The sequence below is a fragment of the Manis javanica genome, chromosome 13 (genome assembly GCF_040802235.1).
Source record: "Manis javanica isolate MJ-LG chromosome 13, MJ_LKY, whole genome shotgun sequence".
In the NCBI taxonomy this organism is placed as follows: Eukaryota; Metazoa; Chordata; class Mammalia; order Pholidota; family Manidae; genus Manis; species Manis javanica.
The window spans coordinates 80,032,969-80,057,683 of record NC_133168.1 but is presented as its reverse complement, the minus strand read 5'-3'; the positions used below and the strand labels follow the sequence as shown (position 1 = coordinate 80,057,683).

General features: G+C 49.9%; 2 long non-coding RNA genes across 2 annotated transcripts; both read left to right on the top strand.

Moving 5' to 3' along the window:
* The first annotated feature begins 1,467 nt into the window (after positions 1–1,467).
* Positions 1,468–18,316, top strand: LOC118972880 (uncharacterized). Its single transcript, XR_012124359.1, has 3 exons — positions 1,468–2,095; positions 13,076–13,187; positions 18,189–18,316. It is a non-coding gene; the product is annotated as an uncharacterized lncRNA (long non-coding RNA).
* Positions 18,317–21,892: 3,576 nt separating this feature from the next.
* LOC140845750 (uncharacterized) lies at positions 21,893–24,514 on the top strand. The gene is made up of 3 exons (XR_012124620.1): positions 21,893–22,078; positions 24,221–24,241; positions 24,443–24,514. It is a non-coding gene; the product is annotated as an uncharacterized lncRNA (long non-coding RNA).
* The last annotated feature ends 201 nt before the right edge of the window (positions 24,515–24,715 follow it).

The window sequence follows — 24,715 nt, the reverse complement described above, 5'->3', positions numbered from 1 at the left end:
CATGCCCAGGCACTCACTAAGGACGCTGGTGGCAGGTAGGCATTGGAGGTGATGTGATGTTTATACTTAGGGGGCTAGGTAACATTTTGATGACTCTTCTTATGGACATGTAAAAAATTAACAGGCTAGATTTTCATGTAGGGAGGGAACAGGAGGTGAGATCAAAGACAATGGAGGAAAAAAACCCCAGAAATTACCTCACTAAGATTAGAGACATAGAAATTCACATAGTAAGATTTCTCAAGTATTTTCAAATAGAATTTATTTTAATAAACAGATTGTATTTAAGTGTCATTGGTAACTATGCAACTAAAGATTTTACATATATATATGTATATATGATATCTGCTCTAATATTTTTGACTGAACATTTCCTTCCTCATTTTAAAAAGTATTTACCTAGTATTTACTCTCCCCCAGATCTCTGTCCCCCAAACCTGCTTTATGGAGCGCCTAACACAGAGCTCTACATATGTAAGTGCTCAAAGATTAGTCATTATTGTATTTTTTCACTATAGATGCAGGTAAAGGGTTAGTTTATAAAGATGATTTTGGTTTTTCTTTTAAAGATGATGTTTCATGTTAACTTTGTGTTTTACTATGGCTGCATTTGAGCCCTTCTCGATTATGATCATATTTTATTTTTAGGACTTCTAATTTATTTTTACACCTTACTTAGTGTCATTCCTTCCTTTGCCTCATTTTGTGGATTTGACACTCAGGAAGTTGACACTCAGCAAAGAACCCAAGTGTGGTCTCTGGACGGTATAAGTTTGACTAAGTTAAGCATCCTACTTTTGACTGATGTACAACAAAATATGTTCAGCAAAGGGTGCTATCTTTTCTTCCTAAAATGTCATCAGATACAAATTATTGTAACTCTAAGATGCATGAGGACACTTGCCAATCGCTACTTTTGTAGTTTTTTTTGTTACTTCCGTAAAATTGCATTTATGCTTTCAGCCACATTCATCTTGAGTGACTGAAGTGCTTGTCTCTAAACCAAGAATGTGTCAACTCTTCCTGTTGCTCTGATCTGTAGTGTTGGTACCATGGACTCACAGTGTCCCAGTGCATGAGGTCGGGGCAGTGATACATGGCAGATGCCATGATGTTGCAGATGTACGACAATGAGGTGTGTTTCTGGAGGACCTCCTATTTTTCAGGCACTGCAGTGCAGGGGACACCTGAGTGGTGAAAAGTGGCGTTTCTTCCCTTGTTCATCAGTCTGCATATAAAGTGAACAAACAGGGCAGTGATAATAGAAAACTAAGATCACGAAAGGCACAGCCATTTATAAGCAGCAGTGATCTTCTTGGGCACTTTCATACATGTTGGATAAAAACTGCTCTGAAAAGTAAACAGTAGCTTCAGATCTCCACAAACAAACCCATCGGAGGGCCTGGATATGCCTTTGATTAAAAGCCCAGAGTTCCCCCGCGAGAAGCACAGCGCCCCTTCCTCCAGTGTCAGTCATGCTTCCCAGGGGCCCAGAGCTTGCCAGCCCCCCAGGCGCCGGGAAGGATGTTTGGGGTGCCCCCTTCCAAAGTGAGATACAGAGGAGACAAGAAGCTCAGCATTCTCTTCCCAAACACTGTGCAACAACCCACCACAGTGTCCCGGTGCTGCGCCTCACGGCATGTTGTCACTCCATGAAATGTGGCAGAAAGCCGCGTCCTGTCACGCTACCTGCAATATTCCCCCGACACGGAGCTCTGTCCTTCGGCAAAGGCCTGGCCAGGGCAGCCTCCTGCCGGCTGAGCCTGCCTGTGCGCCCAGAGGGTGCACGCCCAGGCCCCTGCCAGCCTCCTCCTGGGCAAACACCTGCGCGGGTTCTCAACCGCCTGCGGCTGCACCGGGCCTGACGGGCCAGGCGTGCGCGGCGGTGCCAGCAGCCGGCACACGGCTCCCGGGGCGCGCAGGGCCCCGACCCAGCCTAGGGGAAGCGCACGCCCAAGCCGGGACCCGAGGGCTGGGGAGAAGCCCGGGGTCTCGTCGGGAGGAGCGTGTCACGGGCGCCCCTGCAGGGCCTGGGGCCACAGGCAGCGGCATGTTTCATTTTCACCCCCGAAAGGCTGGCGGAGGTGAGCGGAAGGTACAGTAGCGCCGCCGGTGGTGGAGCGCAGGGAGGGCTGCCCCGTGGAGGCCTGGGCTTGCGGCGGACCCACCACGGCGCCCCCGCCCCCTGCCCCCCTGCAGGCGGCTTTCCTGGCTTTCGGACGCCCCGCCCGGTCTCTGAAACGCGTTCCGCCAGGACCGCCCCCCGAGGCGCGCATCCAGGGGCCGGGCGTCCTGGGCGCACTGCCGCCGCCCACCTCCGAGCCCTCGCCCGCCCCACACCTGCCGGCCCTGCGCCCCGCGCCGGCTCCGCTCGTCCGCGCTCATCCCCCGGGGCCCGGCCCCCACCCCGCGCCGGGAGCCTCCGAAGGCGGCCGGTGTTTGAAGGAAGTTTTTAACGGAGGAATGTGCCGTTAGGGGACACCGTGAAAGCATGGCACGGGCAGTCTTTCTGTATTAGAAACAGTTTTCATATGTACATTTCATTATTTTACGCCCCAAAGCGTGGCGTGGGCAGCCGCTGCTTGCTGGCAGGACTTGCTGCTTTTACACGTTCCGTCGTTGTGAATCGCTTTGGTTCAGGCATGTCTCTTGGAAAGAGAACACCAGTTGATCGTTGCCTTTTCAGCTGATTTTAGGTTCGTAGTTTAACAGTAACATTGTCCAAAGTAATTAGTAAAGGTGTGATAAACTGTTTGAACAACTGTTTAAAGTAACGGCTACCAGCGTCTATCTTACTTCGGTGCTGTGATTCACTGACCTCCTCTGAAACCTGGGTTTTGATGCCTGTATTTCACAGATCAAGGAATGAGCCTGAGATCCCGGGGCCCCCCGGCCCGGGCCCGTGCGCCCCGTCTCTCTCCTGTATCCCTTCCACGAAATCTGATGGTCCCACGTAGGCATCTTCACTGTCTCATGCATCTCTTGAGATGTGTTCAGGAGGCTTTATGGGTTGGACTGTCCCGGTTTGGGGCATATTAGGGCATGTCTTTCTAGGACCTGCTGCATCCAAAGGTAGCCTCTTTCCCAGGGTCTGCCTGACTCCCCAGCACTGCCAGCCCCGCGGGGGGGGGGGGGAAGCCTCTGTTTTATTCACAGCCAGGCACCCTGGCACCTGGGGTACAGCCTGGAGAACAAAGGACTCATTAATTATTTGTTGAATGAGTGAATGGGTAAATGAAGGGAGGGTTTTTATTTAAACAATTTTTCTTTAAAGCTGTAAATGTTGCCCCCGTGTTTTCCAGCACTGGATGCTGCTGGGAGATGGACTGTCGAGGAGAGACGTTGGGGCGCTCATGAGCTGGGGCTTCTGCTGTCGGGGTGAGCAAGAAGCCCTGACAGCAGTGCTAGTTGCTTTCCTGTCACTCGCCGTCAGGGCTGAATCCGCAGGGAAGCTAATGGCGCTGAGCCTTTAAGGGTCTTCGTCAGGCCCAGTGGGTCCCCAGCATTCGCTGGCCGCTGTGAGCTGCTGTGAGATTTTAACAGGCGTTCGGGGCAATCATCAAAGCCCACAGCCTCTTTCCTATCAACTCCCCTCGTTGCAGGGCAGCTGCGTCGTGCAGGTCTCACCCTGCACACCCCAGGGGAACCTCAGCCTGCCCAGGGGAGGGCTCTTGACTGAGTGAGAAAGAATGGAGCCGGTCGGAAGAGCAGAGCGTGGGGAGGAAGGAGTTCACTGAAGCAGGAGTTAGAAATGAGGGGCAGCGGTGGTGTGGGCAGCTGAGGGCAGGAGAGTGCAGAGGTGCAGAGGGAGGGAGAGGGGGCCTCTGCGTAGGATCCCCCAGGCCACAGGAACCTGCGGGCCCAAATCTGAGCTCTCAGCAGCGCCCCCTACTTATCTGAGGTAAAATGGAGACTTGGAAATAGAATGAAATACAAAAAGGCAAAACGCAGTAAGTTGAGCAGTGAGAAAGCTTTACTTGAAGGTACGCACTTACAGGGAGGAAAAGGACGTGAGTCCGCGGAGAGGAGGCACAGGGAAGGCTAGGGGCTCCCCATTTTAAAGATTTTTCAAAAGGCCGAGAGGTTTAGACTTGTGAAGTTGTCTCTAAATGCTAGCTCTGGTGAGAGACATTAAGTTTCTTCTATTATCAGTCCCCCAGGTAATTCTGCAAAATTAACAACACAAGAAATGGGCCAGTTCCTCTCCAGGATAGCAGCTTCCCTCTGGGAACATATCAACCAAGACTGCCCGCCCTGCCTCGGAGTGGACTGAGTCATTGTGTTTGCTAAAGAGCATGTTAGTGCTGGGAAGGAGAGGTGGTTGGGTGTCGCAGGGAAGTCAGATGCAGTGAGACGAGAGGCCAAAGTCAGGAAAGCAAACTAAGTTTTAATGCACTGCGCAGAGTAACTGAGTGGGCTGCCTAAGGTGAGACAGGCCCAGATGCTCCTTCGGAGGATTCTTTCATGTGGTTTTTGGTAGGGCAGAGCGGTCCTTGATTGACAGCTGTCAGCTCTCTTGGCTTTTTCTGATTGGTGAAATGGGGACAGGGGCTGTGCTGTGCCTGTACTTCTGATGTTTCTTATCTGGGGGGATGCTGGGCATTTCCTGAGTCACCCCTGGACCCTGTGGCTTCATCTGATTAACTCTCTGAGTCATTTCTGGCTTTCTGGTTCTGTGGTCAACTCCCTGAGTCATCTTTGGGGGGCCCTCTCACCTTTTCATCCCACTCATTTCTTTCTGCCTAACATTAGGAATCTTATTTCCTAACTTCCTGGTTTTTAAAATGGCATCTTAACCTTAAGATGGAATCTTTCCTGCTCTGACTATATTGTTTATACCTCAGCTTTTTGGGGGAACTGATCATGATGCTGGTCTCCTGTCTCTGCCCTGTGCCACCCTCACCGTGTTTCCCACCATGGGGGGGGTCACTGGCTGGGGCAGCGGGGGCAGGGGAACATTCGGTTCAGTGGGATTGAGTGGGTCACAGTCGCTTCTGCATCCTGCTGCTGGGGTGACTTCATGAGATGTTCTGATCACCGCCCCCCACCCCCACCTACCTGGTGCTGTGATATGAGCACTTACGAAGGTAAGACCGCATGCAGCCAAAAAATGCAGTTAGAACTGCATACAAGTGGGCCGCACTGTTAAATACGGGCCGCACTGTTAAATAACTGAAAAAGACATGCTATTTTCTGGACTGTGTGATGCTTGCAGCAATCATCATCTTTAACACTTTTAATTTGTTGTTCTTTTATTTTAAATGAATATTCTCATTTCTTCCTAATTTTACATGCATAATTTTCTTAACGAGTTCCCCCAAATCATACAAGCTTCAAGCCTCCCAAAATTAAGAATGATTTTAATTTCTCTAGAATTTTATGCACCAAACAACATGGAGTAAATTTATATGGAACAAAAATTGTACAAAAAGCAAAAAATACATTAGTTGTGAGAAACTTGATGCCTCTCTCTGACTCAGTATTCCATAGATCAAGAAGAGTTATGACAGATATCTTTATGAAACGTGTGGTCTAAAATAGAAAACAAAAATCAGATGGAAAAACAAATAAATAATAGAACGGTAGACTGAGTTGTATCTTATCAGTAGTTACATTAAGTATAATTAATAAAAGGCAAAGATTGTTGGGGTGGATAAAATGCAAACCCAAAATGTATGCTGTCTACAAAAGCAATGTTTAAATAAGAAGACGCACATAATCGAGAATCAATGGATGGGAAAGATAAAGCATGTAGGTCAGTGGTGTGAGGACATGAATATCGGAAACAACAGTGTTTCACATACGAGTATTGCCAGAGATAAGGGGTAAGTTTGCATGATGGTAAAATGTCCTTCTGTTCATCAGGAAGTCAAAATAATTATAAAATGCATATGCCTAATGAATGAGTCTCCAATACATGCAACAAAATTGGCCAAATTAAAAATGGAAACAGAAATTCCATATCCAGACTAAGACCTTAACACTTCCCTCTCTGCAGCTGATAGAACAGCTAGACAAAACTAACAGAACAACTGGTCAGTAAGGGCAAGAGCGACCTGCGGCCCAGCATCGCTCTGAGGGCATTCCTGCCGCGCATGGGCTGATGGTGGGCCAGCATGGCACACGCCTCATCTGTGACCCAGATCTTGGTGGGAGGGGACTTCCCCTCCTCCATGGCTGTGTGGCTGTCCTCCTGCAATGCCAAGGGGTCACTGCGAGGAGACTGTGGCTGTTCAGCTTCCTCCCTAAGCAAGGTCCCCTGTGCCCAGAGACCTGCCCGAGCAATGGTTACAGGAGCCAAGCGGGCTCATCCGGGCATCGGACACCCAGGGCCACACCAGGCTCTTGCTTCCCTACCTCTCCTTGTACACTTTAGGTTTTGGCCACTGAGGGCTCCTTATTTACCTGCCAGCTCAGCGGTGCAGTTAAAAGAGATGATTTTAAAATTGCATTTATCATTTTAGTTGTTTTCAGGAAAAGGGACGTTCAGGAAACTTAGTTTGTCATGAGGGTAGAAATGGAAGCTGCCTTATGAGATACAGGGTAAATAAATCAGCAAACGTCTGTACACTGTTGGCCATTACAATGCTGTTTCTGACAACAAGAAGGGGCATAACTACAGGGCTCCGAAGGTGAACATCTGAATTGGATGTGATTTGCAGAGACACGTGAGTGTGCAGGGCAAGGCCACTTAGCAGCAGAGATGCTTCCAAGAAGGAAGGCTGGGCCTCCTTGTTTGTCTCCAGCAACTATTTGTGGTGTAGGCGTCACCCTGGTTCTCAGGGACAGGGAGCCAGCACGTCCCTTTGGAAGAGCTGCCAAGCAGCCTTCCTGACTCGCGGTGGGTACAAAGTGCAGCCTTTTGTTTCCACTGCTTTGTGTATTTTAAGCCCAATGGATGAAGTGACCCCGGCCTGACTCCTGCGCTGGGCCAGGCTGGCTGTGGCGATGCTGTCTGAGCAGCTGGATTCCACTCCAGGGGCTCTCCCCGCAGCGAGTCACCGTTAACTTAGCACGAACCAACCTCCTTTTATTTCTTTTGCATCATGAAAATGAATTGAAAAGGCAAATATCACCTCTGAGATTCACTGACATTACTTCAGTTAAATATACATTGTTTCCCTATAGATTTTTACATAGTTTGGTCTATCTTAAAATGGTGATGTGAAGTCACCCAATCAGGAGCTGCATGGAGACCCTGTCTCCTTTCACTCCTCTCACCTCCTTTTGGACGTGGCAGATTGGATTTTGGCTGAGTCTGTGTAAAAATTCAGAGACTTGGCCGCGGTTGATCTGTCACTGCTACTGCAAAGGCCCTAATAACAACCAGCTGAGACAAGAATGAAGTCCAGGCTTGGAAAACAAACAGAGCCTCCCCTCGCTGAGGTCTCACTGCTGCAGCGACACCCACCCTGTGTTAAGTGCACCTCGGTGTGAGGAGTGGGTCCTGGGGTGGGTGTGGGCTGCATTGGACGCCCGCTGCTCTGCCAGGTGGGGTGACCCACGCCCAGCCTCACCAGTTTGCTAGGGTAAGTCTGAGATGGAGATGTAAGGGAATTCAGAAAAGCAAAGTCTCAGTACAGTTTGCACTATTGTCCTCTCAGAGGACAGCGTAGCAAAAGAATAAGGCCAAAGCTTAATATTTTAAAGCCAATATATTTCTTAAGGTGAATATAAGTGGAAAACCAAACCCCTTGGCCAGCATTCCACCAATCTGGCATCACCTCTCACGTTGGGAAAGAAATCCACCCCGAAAATAACAATAAGGAAAATCAAAACTGATTCTGAACCAAAGTGAACTTCACCCCCAGGCCAGTGTTCTGATGAGTGGATGACATGGGAGGCGGCAGGCTCACGGTGGACCGGCCTTGGCAGCCCTCTGCACTGGCCAAAGGTGTGTCAGCCTGTCCGTTAGCACCTCCTGCCTCCTGCGCTCCATTCTGGGGCCTTAGCTGGTGGGATGGGAGCCAACTCCTTGCTGAAGATTCGGCCAAGGTTCTGTATGCAAGTGTGATTTTATTGTTAAAAAAATGCATGCACGATAAAGTCTCTATACTCCTTTAATGGAAGAGAGAGAGAGCATAGGATGGTTACAAGAGAACATTTAAAAATGTACTTCAAAGAGCTTTAATTCACTGAGTTCCTTATGCAAACATTTTCAGTTCCTGTTAGTTCTTCAGTACAGTTACCTAGCCGGTATTTTGGACCTGTGATCTCTAGACTCCGCCCCCGCCTAATCCAAGAATTAAATGTGCACATGGCCTGTGGAGTTACACACTGTAAGAAGGCCTGTGATCTTGAATCATAATGATTTCCAAAAACGGCCTGATGTATGTAATCCATGCTTCAATGAGATAGCCAAAGACTCTTTTAAAAGTTATAAATAAATATATTTGTTAGCAATGTGCTTTTCTAAGGACATTTTTCTTCTTTCATTTCTGCAGGTGGGGAGGCGGGGCCCTGTGGGATCCCTCCTTGCCAGGCTCGGCTTCCCCTGCATTTGGAGCCTTTGTGTAAACAGTTGTGAGAATGCAGCAATTTTTTTGAGTAGTCAAGGGTTTTGGCTTTTAGCTAGTCAGGTATTGTCTCAAAATATTTGGAGAAATATCTGTAGTTGATTCTGTGTACAGGACGCAGGGGTGTTTTTGCAAGCACACTTCTATCCTTTCTCTTGCAAACAGCTTCAACCTTTGCTTTTATCATATCTGTGCTCTAAATTGTGGGTGGCTTTCTGTTCATCACAGGACAAAATTCACACCCTGTGCTTGGTTTTCAGCATCTGTAGCAGATGACTTACTGCTCACCTCTGCCTGTTGCTGTGTGGCTCATGGGCCTCCCTCCAGCGGTCTCCCCAGGTGGCCTTCTGGGGTCTGCACTGTGCAGAAGGGAGCTGCGAGGGGAGCCTGGGATGTGTGGGCGCTGGAAGCTCCTGCTGTGCCCCATCTGGGGCTGGTTTCCCAGCTGCCCGGTGCGGGGAGGCCCGGAGACAGACTGGGCAGATCCTCGGTCCCTTACAGCTACGTGCCCAAGCGAGTGGGAGGTGGGAGGGCACACTGCCCTTGGGGTCTTTGGTTGTTTGTCAGCTGGATAGTCATGTCATACACGAGCCGCAGGCCCGGTGTGCTGGTCTCCATCAGCCCATCGGTCCTGATTGCTTTTCATGAGAAACACCATTCCAGGACTCTTTTCAAAATGATTTAAGTCCAGACAGCAGAGCTGATTTTTAACAGAAGTTGATGTGAGAAAATGCCCCCTGTACAGTAAGGAACGCAACACCAAGTCAGTAACAGAATGTTCGTATCTGTGGCACCTCCTGCTTTTCCAGAAAGCTGGAGACTTTCCCGTCCACTGCCCGATTTCTTGAGCCTGTTGTGCACAAGTCATCCTGTTTCCCTGCAGCTGCAATGAGTGACATTTATTTCCCGTTGACACTGAGCAGATAAGAGGGGGAAGAACGGGCTGGTGGGAGGAGACTCACAGTTAACTTGTGCCAACCTGTGGAGCTCCGTGATAAACAACGAAAGGGCAAACCCTCTGCTCCTCCATCTCCCCAGAAGGTCAGGAGCATGTTTGCCAGGGGTCTTCAATGGACACTTACCCTTGTTCCCCCCCTTTGTGAGGGGGTCACTGAGTTCAGCCCACACTTAGGGGTGTAAGGTGGTGGTCCTCCCAGTGGTGGAGCATCTACATAAATTATTTGTTACTCTGGGGCACAGATTGTCTATTCTCCCCGTTTACTTATTTATCTGCCCATGTGCTGGTATCAGTGAGGGGACATGGGGATTATTTTACATGGGGTTATGGTCCAGTGGCCTGTAGCTCTTGCCCTAAGTGTCCCAGCCTTGGCCACAGGCAGCACTTGCAGTCAGCCCCTGTCCTGCTGACAGACCTCCTCTCTCACTCTCTCACATTACAAGAAAATCCTCTTGTATATTTCCTCCCCCATTAGTCCCAGAGTCAGTCATTTCTTCAGGGAGCCTGGGGGCTTTTCACAGAGGGTGGGACTTAAAAGCCACGATCTGGACCCTGGGTGTGCTTGTTGCTCCTGAGGTGTCAGGGCTGCAGCCTGTGGCTGACAGCGAGGAGCTGTGTGTAGCGTTAAGTGGTGCATGCAGCCAGCTCGAGTATTGCACCTGCATCCCTCTGGTGGTTTCCCTACATATGCATGAGTCTCTGGAGTAAGGGTGGCTCGAGATGTCCATCTGTGGCCCTGATCTTCCCCACACAGACGTTCTCGTCATTTCTGTTAGTTCGCTTTTGAATTTTGCATCTGCTTTTCTGAGCAAGAAGCATATCTGTATCCTTTTTTTTTTCTTCCCTAATAACTTGAGAAACATAAATCTGTCTAAAATGCTACTTTGAAGGGTGTTTTAGTGTAGGTATTTATATTGTGGTTGGTGGAATATTAATTTCAGTACTTATTTAAATTCATCCAACTAGATATTAAGATCTTGGAGAGTGAGGACTGCATGGTTTCCTTCTGTGTCCCTACAGCACCCGGCACAGCTGGTTGGTTGCATCCTGAGTGAACTTCATTACCCTGCACATGTCTCAGGAGACATGGTACTAGTCAGCATCCATAGGCTGCTGATGCTTCCATGGAGCTGTGACCTCCTCTGCATTTAGGAAAGAGGCTGGCACCTAACCAGCCTCGCAGTATTAATTGTCTCCTAGCCAAACACACTTAGAAGAAAAAGATGCATTTATTTTGGTAAAAGTATTCAAACATTTGACAAGAATGTGATTTTTTTTTTCAGCATAATTGCTTTCTATCTTTGGAGGAGTCAGTATGGGGAGACTTGTGTAGGGCTGTGGTGTCACAGGCCTCATTGCCTTCAGGGTGAGCTCGTGTGGGCCACGCTCAGCTGGATGATGAGCATAGGGGCTGCCTTTGCCACACGACCTACAGCTTCTGTCATCAGACCAACCATGTTTAATAGCAGCAAAGTTAACTGTGCATCAACCCACACTCCCTGGTAATCATTCTGTGATCATGATTTTATGTGGCTGTCCCTTATTTCCCTAAAAGCTCAGAGAAAGTTCTTACTTTTTAGCCAAAGGACAAATGTAGGAAAAATGGCATAGTTTTTCTCTGTGTCACAGTTAAGGCTTTGGCTCCTTGTGTTTTAACGTAAAGGACTCATAACTATGGTCTCTGGTGGAGTGGCCCAAACGTGTCCTGTGCTCACGGGTTTCAGTGCTTCTGCCCAAGGAACCCGAATCACCACATCACTGAGCCACCACATTTTATTTCTTAAACATTCTTATGCTGCTGTGACTTACTGAACTGCTTCTTATGTAAAATTAAATTATTTCAAATAATGTCCACACTCAGAAAGCAATAATAATAATAGTAAAAATGGTAATGATAAAATAATAGATGCATCTCTGTGCCCGTTATGAGTCCGCAGTACGTACAGTGGTGGGTGTCGGTGGGGTGGGGGGGACTGTATGATTTGTCCTCTGGAGTGGGGCAGGGACTCTTCTTACACCGACTGTGGCTGCTGCACTGGCTCCAGAGTCTACAGGCACCGACAGAGGGGGGACAGGTGTGACGGTCACACTGTGAATGAGCCCAAGCACAGATAGGAGATTTACCTTTGGTTTTCCTCATTCAGCACTGTTCCGTCCCTGAGTCTCTGTGCCTAAACATCTCAGCCAGCAGCCAAGATGGGCCCAGGAGCAGCAGGCGGCTACATGGAGGTGGAGAGAGGGGCCTGGACAGGGAATAGACCACAGATTTTAAGAGACCAGGAGAGGTGGTGATATCGGGTGGCATTCCAGATCGACACATCTGGGGGTGCAGAGACGTGGCCAGGTTGTGGCAGGGGTCCTGGCCATGCAGGCCCAGGGCTGGGCAAACCTGAAACTTTCATAGTAGAGAGTGCTCTCTTTAAAAGAAACAGTTACACCTGTGAGTAGAAAATTAGGTGTGGTCCGATGTTAGAACTTCCTGACTAGCAGTTTTAGATGCTGAGGAACTAAGTGTTATGTGTTTCTTAAGCTTTCTTAGGGTCCATTTTTTAACTGGAATTGCTTGTGGCTGAAGTGAGCCTCCCAACAGAATAATGCATGTCCTCAGAACCTCACAGATGCGTGGGCACGGGCAGGGAGCCTGGCCCCTCTGTAAGCCATGGCCTGGGACCAGGAGCTGCCTTCTCGTAGGGGCAGCGCCCACCGGCCATCTGCATGTGCACTGTGCTGCCTTCTGGGATCCAGACTTCCTAGAAGAACCTTACCTTGGCAAAGCCTGCTCGTAAGAGAATTTGGCACCTTCTGGGAGGAGGAGCTTCTCCTAAAGGGGTTCGTCTAATACTGGACACTTGCACTTTGCTGGGAAAGGGGGTGCTTCTCCCAGACCAGCTCTTCAGGCACTGCTAAGGGGGCCCTGCCAGAGGGCGGAGGGAGGGCTGGCTCTTCAGAGAGGGAGTGGGGGCCGTGCCAAGACCAAGTGCAGCTTTGACCCTGTACGCGAGCAGTTCTGCTCTTGTGTGAGGACCTCGGGCTCACGAGCACACTGCTGCCGGCCCCTCACTGGCCCAGAGGGGATGCAAGTCACTGCTCGTCCCCAAAGCCAGAGGCTGTGCAGCACAGAAGGAGGGATGGCGAACACAGGGGGTTCCCTGAAACACCAGTGGTGAGACACTCTGCCGGGATGGGGGTGCTGCTGTAGCAGTGGGGGCAGTGCCAGCCCTGGGGCGCCCTGAACCTCTGGTCCTTCCCCACCAGCCACATTCACCTCACTGATTCTCATATGCGTGGCTGAGGCTCAAAATGTCTTTTCATGTGCGTAAGAATCTCAGTTCCAATATAATTATGCAATATTCCATAATTAGCCAGTAATTATGAGAATTGGAATGAAGTAGAAAAAGTCTGGTGATGGCTGTCCACCAGGACAGGTGGACATTCTGCGATGATGCCTTGCGGAGATGAAGGAGGCTGCCTCCTGCTCAGACAAGCCTGGCACCCTGGGCTCACTGGTACTTCCTGCCTACTGAAGCTGCACACCCACGCTGGGAGAGAGCCGCATGGAATGGGCCACGCTGACCTGGACCTTCCACCCACTCCCCTCTAGCTGCAGGGCCAGCGTCCCAGAAAGTCGCCAGACCCCCAGAGCTGGCCGGGGGACCTGCTGTGACAGAGTGTGGAGCACCTCTAAGGCTCTCAGAAAGCACAGAATGAAAACGGTAAGTGGTAATTAATTGTAAGATATCTCTTAGCAACGCATTAAAATGTTACCAATACTCTGCTTATCTCCGTGTGTGTTATCTTCATATCCTATTTAATGGGCATGAAGAGGCCAAGGGAATTTTTTGAAATACAGCTCCCAGGATGCCCCCTCATGACTGAGACATGCAGGGTCCCTCCTGCTTGCACAGCAAATCAGGGACCACCACCTGACCCTTGCCTGTCTGCAAGGCTGACCCTCACTGCGCTCTGGCCTGTTGCTGACACAGGGCCTTTAGACATTTCAAGGACACATGTTTCGTTCCCTACTCCACCTGGAAGGGCATACCCTCCACGCCCCAAATCTGCAGGCACCCCCTTGAGGGCTCACATGTGTCTGGCCCCTGGGAGCTTGGGCTCCCCATTCCTGTCTGACCTGCAGTATCGCTGTTCTGGGGGGCTCCCGGGTCTCCTGCTTCATTGGTCGGCACCCCATGTACTATGCCTCCTAGAATTTATGAGCTCTTGATTACTGCCTCGTTGGCTGTTTCTTGGTAATTGTTGGTTTAACCTCTGTCTTGAGAGTGGCACCGCCCTCCACCTGCTGGCCCCTGGCCTGGCGGCGGTGCTGAACAGTTCCACTGAACGACGGGCTGAATGGATGATGGGCTTTCACAGGGCCCCTGCCGGCCTCAGCATCGCGCTCAGAGACCGCTGTGCCACGAGCTGGTTCCGTTCCATGGCTTCCAGGGGCCACTTTGATCCGACCGGTTCACCCCTTCCCGGCTCCTCCAGGTCTGCGTGCATGAGTGGACGCTCTCCGAGAGCCCCTCAAACTCTCAGCATCCACACAGAGTTCAACACAGGGCTACATTTAAACCTTTCTCAGTAAATACATTGAGGAGTAATGAGAGCAGCTTTGTGACAATTCCCCAGCATTTTCTGTTAAAGCCTACCTCCCCCTTTGTGTGAAACCGTCATTTTTTAAAACTGGAATGTTAGGAGCCAAGGGGAGGGCAGGGGTTTCTGCTGTCGCCATTTGCCAGCCAGAAGCAGGTCCAAGATTGCATGTTTTTGGGGCTGTGGACCACGGACGTCAGCTTCTCAGGCAGAAATTATCAGACTCATGCCTCTTGCTCTGTGTGGTGGGCTTCGTTCATCTTGTGTTGTCGGACTTATTTGGGGACAGAAGTGACTCCTGTTCGGTGACCAGGGCTTCTCACAGGCTAGGGCAGAAGCCAATGATCCCTCCTGTACCCAGGCTGGTGCAGCCCAGCACTTTGATTGTGGCTTGAAGCTCTGGGAATTTCCAAGGAGATAGAGCTGCCCGACATTCAGTCCTGAAGACACTTTTTTGAGATGCTGCCTTCATTATGGTGCATAATCAAGACGAGAAGGCCCAATCTTTATTCCTAAAGGGAGGTGGTCAATTTTCCCTACAGACAGGGTGGCCTGGGTCCCCCAGCTTCAGGACGAGCGTCTCAGGTCACACCAGCCGGGAGCCGAGTCGTGTCTGGGGGCATCATGTCTTCTGGTCACGGTGAACGATGCAGCACACTTGAGATGTCCTTTCTGTGTCCTGCTATCCTGGGGTTTGCTCTGTGAAGGATGCAATGTTGGGACCCCCTGAAATTCACATGAAGTTCCCCTCATCACTGCTTTTAAAAACACACTCCCCTTTGGATAAAAGACAAAGACATGCCCAGATGTTGTAGGTGTGCTCTGCGTTCTGGTGGAGACCACGCCTTCTGTCCACCGCCTCTCCTCGCGCTCATTGACTGAGCATAGTAATTTTTACTTTTGTTAAAAAAACTATAATTAAAGCATAAATTGCTAAAATACTTTAAAATATCCATCCAAAAGCACGTTGAGGTTTCTAAAGATTCTCTTTCCAGATTGCACTGGTGGTTCCTCCTGTGCTCCTCCCGCACAGCGTGCTGTAAGTTGCATTTTTCCGTTATTTTGATTGAGATCTTTGAAGCAATACATAATTGTTTTGTGAAAGGTATGATTGTTCCTTGCTATTTTTTTAAATACCAGAGGTGGGAAGTCTTCTTGCACAATGTGCACAACACACACACACACACACACACACACACACACACACACACACACACACACAATCCCCTCTTCCTTGGGCTTTCTCGATTTTTCTTAGGAAAGTTGTAGTGAGCTCCAGGCGTTTTGGGCAAGGGTGGCCCTTGGGTGCCCTCTCTTGTGGTCGTTCCCTTTTCTGCATGAGCATGGGTGGCATGGCCCACAGGAACCCTGCACTTCTAGCACACTGCTTAGTGCACGGTGGGGACGGAGTGGGGAGCCCGGCACCAGGTAAGGCGAGGCACTGCGAAGGATCTGGTGAATCTGCATTAGCAGAAACGCTGGCATCCAGCTTTAGTAGGGTTTGTTCATTCTCAGTGCTTTTGAAAGTTCCAAAGGTGTTTCCCAGTTTTCATGGGGCAGATGCTGCAGGTGAGAAAGCCCAGGCATTTCTAGACCACATGGTCTCCCCGCTCCTGCCGGCGCTGGCAGGTAGGTGACCACAGACCCTGGGGATGCTGCCCTGCATGGGACCGCACCTGCTGGGGCTATGGTTGTCCCAGAGGAACACGGGCCTTTCTGGGGCAGGCGAGCCAGGACACGGCTGAGGTTACCGTGCAGGTGTGGCCTGAGGGGAGGGTTCAGTAAACCGTAGGAGGGCCATGTGGGTAGTGAGAGGTGGGCTCATGGGCAGAAGCCCACGAGGACTCCACACTCCTTGGGGGAAGGTGTGGGAGGTGAAGAGCATGGGCCTCCACAGCACGCCAGGCATGTACAGCCTCCTTGCCTGGGTGTTGAGGCATCCGGCGACATGAGAAGGTACAGGGGTTGGGGCAAGATTTGCATGGGACAAGTCCACCCACCTCAGAAGGGACCAGGGCCTTATCTGTAGGGGTCTCTAGGGGTCTGGGCAGCCAGGGCCCAATCCCACAGCTGTCAGGAGCTCCTGACCCACCCGCTCTGGCCAGCAGCCAGCTTCCCGGTCCTCTCAACTCTGTGGGCTTGTCTCCCCTGGACGTCCAGGGTCCCTCCCACTCCTTGTAGACCTGGGAGAGTTCTGGCAATGGGGCCACTGATGTGCTCGAGCTATGCCTCCACGGTGACCCACTGAGACGGGACGCCGTCCTGCCTCAGTACGCACCTGCTCCCCTGGTGTCTGCTGGGAGTGGCCAACATCAGCTGTGCTTGTTTGTCCTTCCTTCACCCCTGGGAGTACCTGTGGTGGAGGGGAGGCGAATCAGGTCTGAGCTAATCTAAGCCCCGGGAGGCTCCGGCACGTTTACCCCACCTGTGACAGTTGGTCTCTGTGGGCCGTGGGGCCTGCTGGAGGAGAAGTGGCTCCCCCAGGTGCAGCAGCTGGACCCACCGTCCACTTCGCCCTGGCATGTGGGCAGGCAGCATCCCATAGATTCTGCAAACTTCCAGTACTGACTCCTGGAAGTACCGCAGCTGGGCATGGGGACTGGGGGGTTCTGCTGCCTCTGACTCCAGGTGACTCCCGACACAGGGCTGTGCAACCAAAGATCAAGGTGTCTCATACCACCCATACAGGTGCGGGGTAGGACATTTCACCTTGTCTCGGAGAATCGAGCAGGAACGGGGCATGGTATTCTGTGCACCATCCCATGGCTTCCTGCTCCCAGTTCATGGCACAGGGCATGATAAACACTGTTCAGTTTGGAGCCTGGTTATGGGGCTGAGGTGGGGAAGGAGGACCCAGGACCGCGGGTCCTGATTCCGTATCTGAATCCTGCCCTCACCCTCCGGATCCACACAAAGCCCCTCTTAAGGGCCAGAGCTCGGCATTCACGAGCTCACGGGAAACCCCAGGAGCATGGGTGGGAGGGTCATGCCACAGACAAGCACTGGCGCCAGGAAAGCAAGCGTGGACACAGACACCCCGGGCAGAGTGGACCAGAGCCCTTCCCAGACCGGTGCTCAGGGCCTGACAGCACAGCTGGAGGGGTGTGTGCCTGGGAAAAGGAGCCGCAGATTCCAGGAGGTCCATTCGAACAGTCGTGTCTCCCTGGGAGCTGGTGGTGGCCTGGGAAATGGGTCAAGTGAGGTGGTTCGAGAGGCCAGGGCTGGTTGGGACACCATAGAAATGACCTTTTTCCTTATAACTGCTGCCTCCTGGATAGATTGCCAGATGGCACCCTTTTAATTAAGTAGTTTTACATTTGATAGTATTTTACTTATATTGCTCCACATTAAATTACTAAATGATTGGCATATCTCATTTTTGAGAAGATTCCAAACAAATTACGAGATTGATTCCACATGATGTGCATCTTTAAAACCAGCATCATGTGTTTCAACTGAAGAAATATCCAAGCAAGATTGAGTGCACATGCTAGTTTTTCTTTTATGATTTATGAACACATATTTTTTAAAAAGATATTTGGAGATTTGGAGAACATTCAGTAGAATTCTGTTATTTTACTAGTAAATTTGGAGTTATTCTATTGTGTCATTTAAGAATTTGGGTCTATACAATTCATGTGTTCCTATGAGGCAAAAATCCCTTTATGATACCCAAGGGAATTGTACATTGCTAGAATTCCTTGACTGAAGGTCATGATTTTGTTTATAATTCCTTTAGCATCATAAAATAAATTTATAGTTAAAAGATTGTGCTACAAACCACGAATTGGGTCTAGGCAACCAGTTACTTCCCGAAGTCCTCACATTGTGAGCCTTTCCACCAGATCCTTCCAGGGGCCTGGAATGGGCTCCGGGCACAGTGGCCCACATTTGCCATGGCTGAGCACAGAGACAGGCTCACTGGCCAAGCAGAGATCTGCTCCTCCCCACAGCCCGTGACCCACGTGCCCCTGAGCCGCACTCACCATCAGCCTCAGGTACCCGCCATGCTCATCTGCCCAGCTCAGAAAGGCAGGGTGGCATATTCCCAGCTCCATCTCTGTCCAGATCGTGCAGAAGAGCGTGAATGCCCTTCATGTTCCCTCATCTTATCTCTACAGGTCCTCCCGAGGCAGCTGCCAGAGGGGCCCAGATGCCCTCGGAGGACTGTCTGCGTGGCTCTGTCCGGCCGTCAGGAAGTGGCTGCTGACTTCTTTTCTGACTTCACTCCTGCGGGTTCTGCTTTGTCATCAGATTGTGCTGTGAAAAAGGGAACAAGGAAAACTTAGGCAAGGTGCCCATTACCACTAGTTCCTGTTCCGTTCACATGGTTTCCACTTGAAGTCACGGCATTGTGGGCTGTCCAGCACGTTTTACATCTCTTGAAAAATTATACTTTGGTTTGGCCTCAAGTACCTTCACTTCTGTGATCCAACTAGATAGTCAAAGCTACATCTGTCGTCTGTATATGAATCAAAGCAGATACAAAGTCAGGAATTCAAGGTATTCTTGGATAGCCTTAAACAGATACTAATAAATCCAGTATCTGTGTGCATTCAGGAAACACAAAGTATACTAACCATGCGCATTTGAGAATCTAATCAAATCTGTTGTCAGTATTTTAGATTTCTGCCAGCATGGCTGTTTGTGCATATCTAGGCCTCTGCCAGGGAAAACAATTGAGAAGACCACCCGAATCTGTCATCCTTCCTCTGTTGCTCCAAGTAGATTTGGAATGAATTATAATAAAAGCCATCATTTTTGGATAATGTAATTGTAGAGTGAATTTTATAGACACATAGCATGGTGGTTGATTGCACAGCCTGGGGCCTGAGCGCCTGGGTCCAATCCCAGCCTCATCCTCCCTTGGGTGCAACTTGGGCCACTCAGTGCATGTGCCTTGCTCGGTCTCTCCATCTACAAATAGGATGATAACAGAGCCTGCCATTGTTGTTAGGAGGTTTCGGTGAGTCACTGCGCCCCAGAAGTGTTGTTAACTCGCCCACAGGGTCACGTGCTTCTCATGGTGGCGATGTGATTGGCGTTAGCTTCCCCTTTTACAGCAAACGGAGACTCTGGGCTCCGAGGTGTGAAGGGACTTACCCAAAACTGTACAACAGCTTTATCCTCAAACCTGAACTCCTTCTCATTTATTTAAACTGAGGCTCACTGGGAGGGAGATTGTTTCCAGACATTTTTCTGTGCAGACAGACAAATGACGCTTTCATCACTGTCACCATGACTGCAGCCCTACATTTGCTGCTTTGCTGTTTGCACTGGGTTCTAGAAGCTTGAGGACTGATGAGTGCATGTTTTCCACATTCTTACCTTGTGTCTGGATAAGTATTGACTGTAGGCACCTTCCTGGGAACAACGGCAGGTGTTGTGTTTTTCTTACCCTTCAGCCTTCTTGTGGGTGGAGCCTGATTCTTCAAACAATGTGTACAATCTGTGTTTACACAATCCATTTCACCTGCTCCCCAGGTGAGCCCTCTCAGGGCCTCAGAGCAACTCTTCACCAGAAGCCAGTGGCTCGGTGCCCCATTCCCACAAGAAGTCTGTTAAGCCAATTTATCATTAAGCTACAAAAGGTTGGTATGACCTGTGTAAGTGGATTAGAAACAGAAGACAAATGTTTCAAATGTTTTTAGATCCTAAGATGTTGGATTTGTTCCATCTGATGATCATGGAACAATTCTCAAAATTTTGCAGATGATGCAATTATGAGTCAATACTGTTATCCTCAAACCATCATAACTAGTGATTCATAAATAGTCCACCCAAAATATGTCAAAGGTATTTTGTCTTCAAGGAAGAGCTTTGGGTGGAGAAACTATTGCAATGTTGTCTATAAATTACAATTCCACCAAGCACCTACTTTCTTGCTGGAAATGCTGCCTAGTGAGTGAGTGCAAGAGGGAGTGTTCTAAACAGTGTGCAAACTCTTCCTTGTAGAAAGCGGCGCCCCCACATTTGGATGTTCGTAACTCAGGTTCATATAGTTTGCGAGTGCATGTGCCTGCGTGCAGGTGCATTGTTTCATACTTACACCCATGCATATGGCACGCAGATCACTCCACCAGCCTCATGACCGTGGCAAGGCCGTGGCTGTGTGCCCCCACGAGCGAGGGGCTGCTGGGGGCCCTGCCGCCTGTAGTGGGACCAGAGCTGCTCAGCTCTCGGTCCACAGACTCTCTGACTCACTACACGGTCGCTGTCCCTGAGGTTTTTATTGCTTTTGTGACCTTTCCAAGTCTAACATATTTTTTCTATTTTTTTAGATTGAGATGAAATCCACAAGATACAAAATAAGCCATTTTAAAGTAAATAAAATAGCGGCTTTTTGTTCCTTCACAAAGTTGTGCAGCCATTGCCGTTGCCCAACTGTAAAACATTTTTTCATTTCCCGGGAAGGAAGCCTATGCCCTTTAGGTTGCCCCTGAGCGCTCCTGCCACCAGGCCCTGACCCACCAATTTGCCTTCTGTCTCTGTGGATTTACCTGTTGTGGACATTTCATATAAATCGAATCATGCTATTTGTAGCCTTTTATGTCTGACTGCTTTCATTGGATATAATGTTTTCAAGGTTCATCCACATGGTAGCATGTGTTGGTACTCCATTCCTTTTTACGGCTAAGTACTATTCCATTGTGTGGGTAGACCACGTGTCCACCCACTCAGCTGGCGATGGACACGGAGGCTGGTGCCATCTTGTGGACCATGAGCTGTGCTATAGTGAACATGCATGGACACGTGCGTATTTGACCTCTAGCATTTCTGAAGGTTTACCAAAAAGAAATTCCATCTTTGGAATCAACATTTAGTAAATAAGACAACATTATTAGACATTTAATGTGAGAAACAAAAGATAGTTATATCATGGTATTTTGGGCTTTGATGTTCATTATTAAGCTTGCATGGTTATGTATAATCCCCAGGACTTTTAAACTGCACTTGTGTTCCTAAATCCTGATTGTTGTGGGGAATGATATTTATGGTAGAACATTTTACAAGTATTAGCCATGTAAACACTCCATTATGAATGCTTCATTTAATGCCAACAAAGTTACCCTGGGTCCTCGCTGTTTTTGGTTGGGATTCCAGCTAGTTATAAACAGTAAATTTAAAGTGCTTTTATGGACATAACCTGAGGTCAAAGACGAGAGGATCAGATTTAGCAATATTTAAACAACTTTATCTCAGCTACCACAGAAGGTTTCTGAAAATAATGGGATGGATGGATGCACATACTGAAAGGCTATTTAGGGAAACACTGGGGCAGATGGTGTTTTCCTTAGTTTTCATTCCTAAGCAGATGCAAAATGCTTTTGCAAAATATTGCTTTATAATGCACATGATACAGACTTATGCTTTTCTTTATTTGTTTCATGTTTGTGGATTTCCTTTTCCAGTAGAAACTTTGAATTATTAAATTACTGTCTTTTGACTTAAAGGTCCAGGCTTATGGGCTATTAGTTCGATTTGTTAGGGATGCCTTGACTAAATTAGCAGGAGAGGCAGGTAATCACCATATTCATTCAGTCTCTCATTGTAACAAACGCGACTTAAATCTGCTATGGCAGATCCTCTGATGTCAAAGGCAGTGGCTTATCTCACGCCTTGTTCGGCTGCCCACAGGATATCTTCTTAGCTTTTATTTTCTTCTCTTTAGAGATGTGCATGGATAAATGTTAAAACATATTATAACATTATACAGAAGAAAATATTTATCTAGAGGGGAAATGTATACCATCCTGTGGGACCAGGGCAAAGGACACTGTCTTTAATGACACAGGATGTCTTTCTATTGATAAAGTTTAGGGAGAAGAATGACACAGGATTGAGCCACTGCCTTACAGGTGGGAAAACAGCCAGGAAGGTGCCAGGGAAGTCAAACACTCAGGACACCCCCCCAGTTCCATGCGTCAGCCGCACGTCTGCCGGGGGAAGAGGCACCCAGGAAGGCGGGCCAGCACGACCTTCGCAGAGCCGGGCTCCTCCTGCAGCCGGGGTGAGGAGGCATGCTGAGTGTGCAGGGGTGGGTGAACGTCCTCGGGATGCTGGGCGGCCTGGTTGGGATGTCGGAGACGCCACAGCGGTTCCAGACTGGGCTTCTGGTCAGCGTAGGCAGGCCTGTGCATCTGCTGTGGCATTGTGCACACCAGCCCTTGTGCCGAGAGAAGCTGGCCAGGCAAACGTGGATCTCCAGAGCTGGTGGGGTGGGCGCGTTCGCACACGACACCCCCACCCTGTCACAGCTGTGGCTCTGCGGCCCAGGCTCGGGGCACCTGGCTGGTGGCTGGTGCGAGGTGGCCTGGGCAAGGTGAGCTGCTGCCACCCTCCAGGGGACAGGCCTCTGGCACCTGCCGCCACCTGGCTGGGCTGTCTGGCTCCTCAAAGCATGGGTGAAACGGGCCAACACTGCGTTCTATGTCCTGCCAAGGATGCTCTGGATGCTGGTGATTGCTGCAGCCCCCTGGGCCGGGTCATGCTACGGGGCCAGCTGCCACCCTGTTCTTGCCACCCACTTCCCTGTGCCAGCGTGGAGGTGGCACCTGCACGGCACGTGTGCCAGCCCCCTCCCCACCCTTCCCTCCCTCCAGGCCCACGGGCATCCCGCCCCCCACCCTCAGGTATCTGCAGCTGAGCGGAAGGCACTCTGCCCTTCGGTCCCTCTGCCCCCTGCTGCTCGCAGCGCTGAATTGCCTCCTCAGCTGTCTCCAGGGCTGCCCTGGGGCAGCCGTGCAGACAGTGTCATATTTTCAGCTGGGATGTCCCAGCTGTGGCCACACAGGTGTGAAGAGAGGCTTGGCTCGGGGAATCTGTGGTATGTGGCACAGTGCCTGCGTGGACCTTCTGTTCTGTGGCTGCCTGGGCTCTGCATCCATGACCCCTTTCCACCTCTCTGGCCCCCCTCACCGCTCAGCACCTGTGGCCCCAGGGTCGTGTCCTGTGGTGCTGGGAGGCACTGCATCCCTGGGAGAGATTGAAACTTGCCAGGACCTGTGTTTTTGGATGGCAGACATTTCTCTCCTTCACATGGCAGAGATGTATCAGGGGCCAGCACTGCACAGGACCAGCATGGCAGGGCCGCCTGCACCTCAGTCTGGAGCTGCCGCGTCACCTCCGGGGCATTCTGCTGGAGAAATGGCCACAGCCGTGACCGGCTGTGTGTGTCCTCTCCTATGAGGCCATGAACGAAGCCCCAGAGCCCTCACCTCCAAGCATGTTATTCTTTGGTGGTAGAAGGGCAGCACTTTGGGGTGCTATTAATATATTTTTCTGGAAATCATTCTAAGCAAAAAGCATTGTTGGGGAAATATTTGTGTGCAGTGTGAAACATAAGGAGAATCTCTTTTGATCTGGTTTGACCTCCTAATGTCTCCAAGCTTCCAGCCTTTAGACCTGAGCTGGAAGAATCTGGACCAGCCCTGCCCTTGGGGGGCAGGAACAGGAGGTCTGACCAAGGCAAGGGGAGTATTATGTCCTCGGAGATCCTGGGGAGCAATAAATCAGCAGAAATGAGACAACAAAAGAAGATTATGTAAACCAGGTCACATATGCTTAAGCACAGACAGTTTCATCTACTGCCAACCCAGAGGCTGCCTTGGATAAACAGGCAACATTCTTCCAGTGAGTGTTCACAGCACACAGCCAGCAGGATGCTTCCCTCTCTGCCCCTCACTCTGCCAATGCATGCAGCCATCATCATAAAGCAGCTTGAAAACGAATATCCACCTAATAATATAGCCCAGAGGAAGACAATAAGAAAATATTAACTTAATGCTTTGGTAGTAATATGCATTTTTAGCAAGCGTTTTGCCCAGGAGCTCAATGGTACATGAGCATCTTGCCAAGCCTACTTCAGATTCTTAGATGAAGCTTCTGGATCCCTCCCTCCCTCCCTTCCTTCCTCCCTCCTCCCCTCCCTCCCTCCCTCCTTCCCTGCCCCCTCCTTCCCCCCCCCTCCCTTCCTTCCTTCCTTCTTTCTTTCCTTCCTTCCTTCCTTCTTTCCTTCCTTCCAATAGGTTGCAAATTACAGATCAGGCAATAACATTTAATTGTTTTTTAAAATTTATTTTTATTTCCCTTAGTCACGATTTGTGTAAGTAGGAAAACACTTAAATGTGCTCATTGTCTCACCCTCCTGCAGGGCACCTGTGCTGGACATCAGGTGAGTGACAGTCCTGCCCACGGGAGTTTACTTTCTCCTGGGAAGGATGTTTGCCTTTATGAGCGCCATTTCAGCACGAAGCTTTCCCGCCCAGGGGAAGGAACCTGGTTTTCAGGAAAGAGACTTTTGATCCAGGGGATAAGAAGCCTTTAATGTAGAACATTTGGGGCATGTGAACTTGAAGGTGCATTTTCATTTCAGGTTCTCTGCTCCTTAATGGAACTGACTGCCAGCAATCTAGCATCCACACTGCTTTGTGTCAATAAAAATGAGAGACTCAAGCAAGAGTTTATTTCTTAACATGTGTGCGATTGGAGGGAAAGTCACTTTTGGGAAAACCGTACATATGTTTACAGTGTGCAAAATCAGAAGCTGAAACCCTGAATGAATCTGAGTTCCCAGCTGTTGGCATCTGTGGGGGCTCGCCTCTACCTCCCCAGCCACTTGTTCTTCCAGACGGACAAGCTGCCCTTG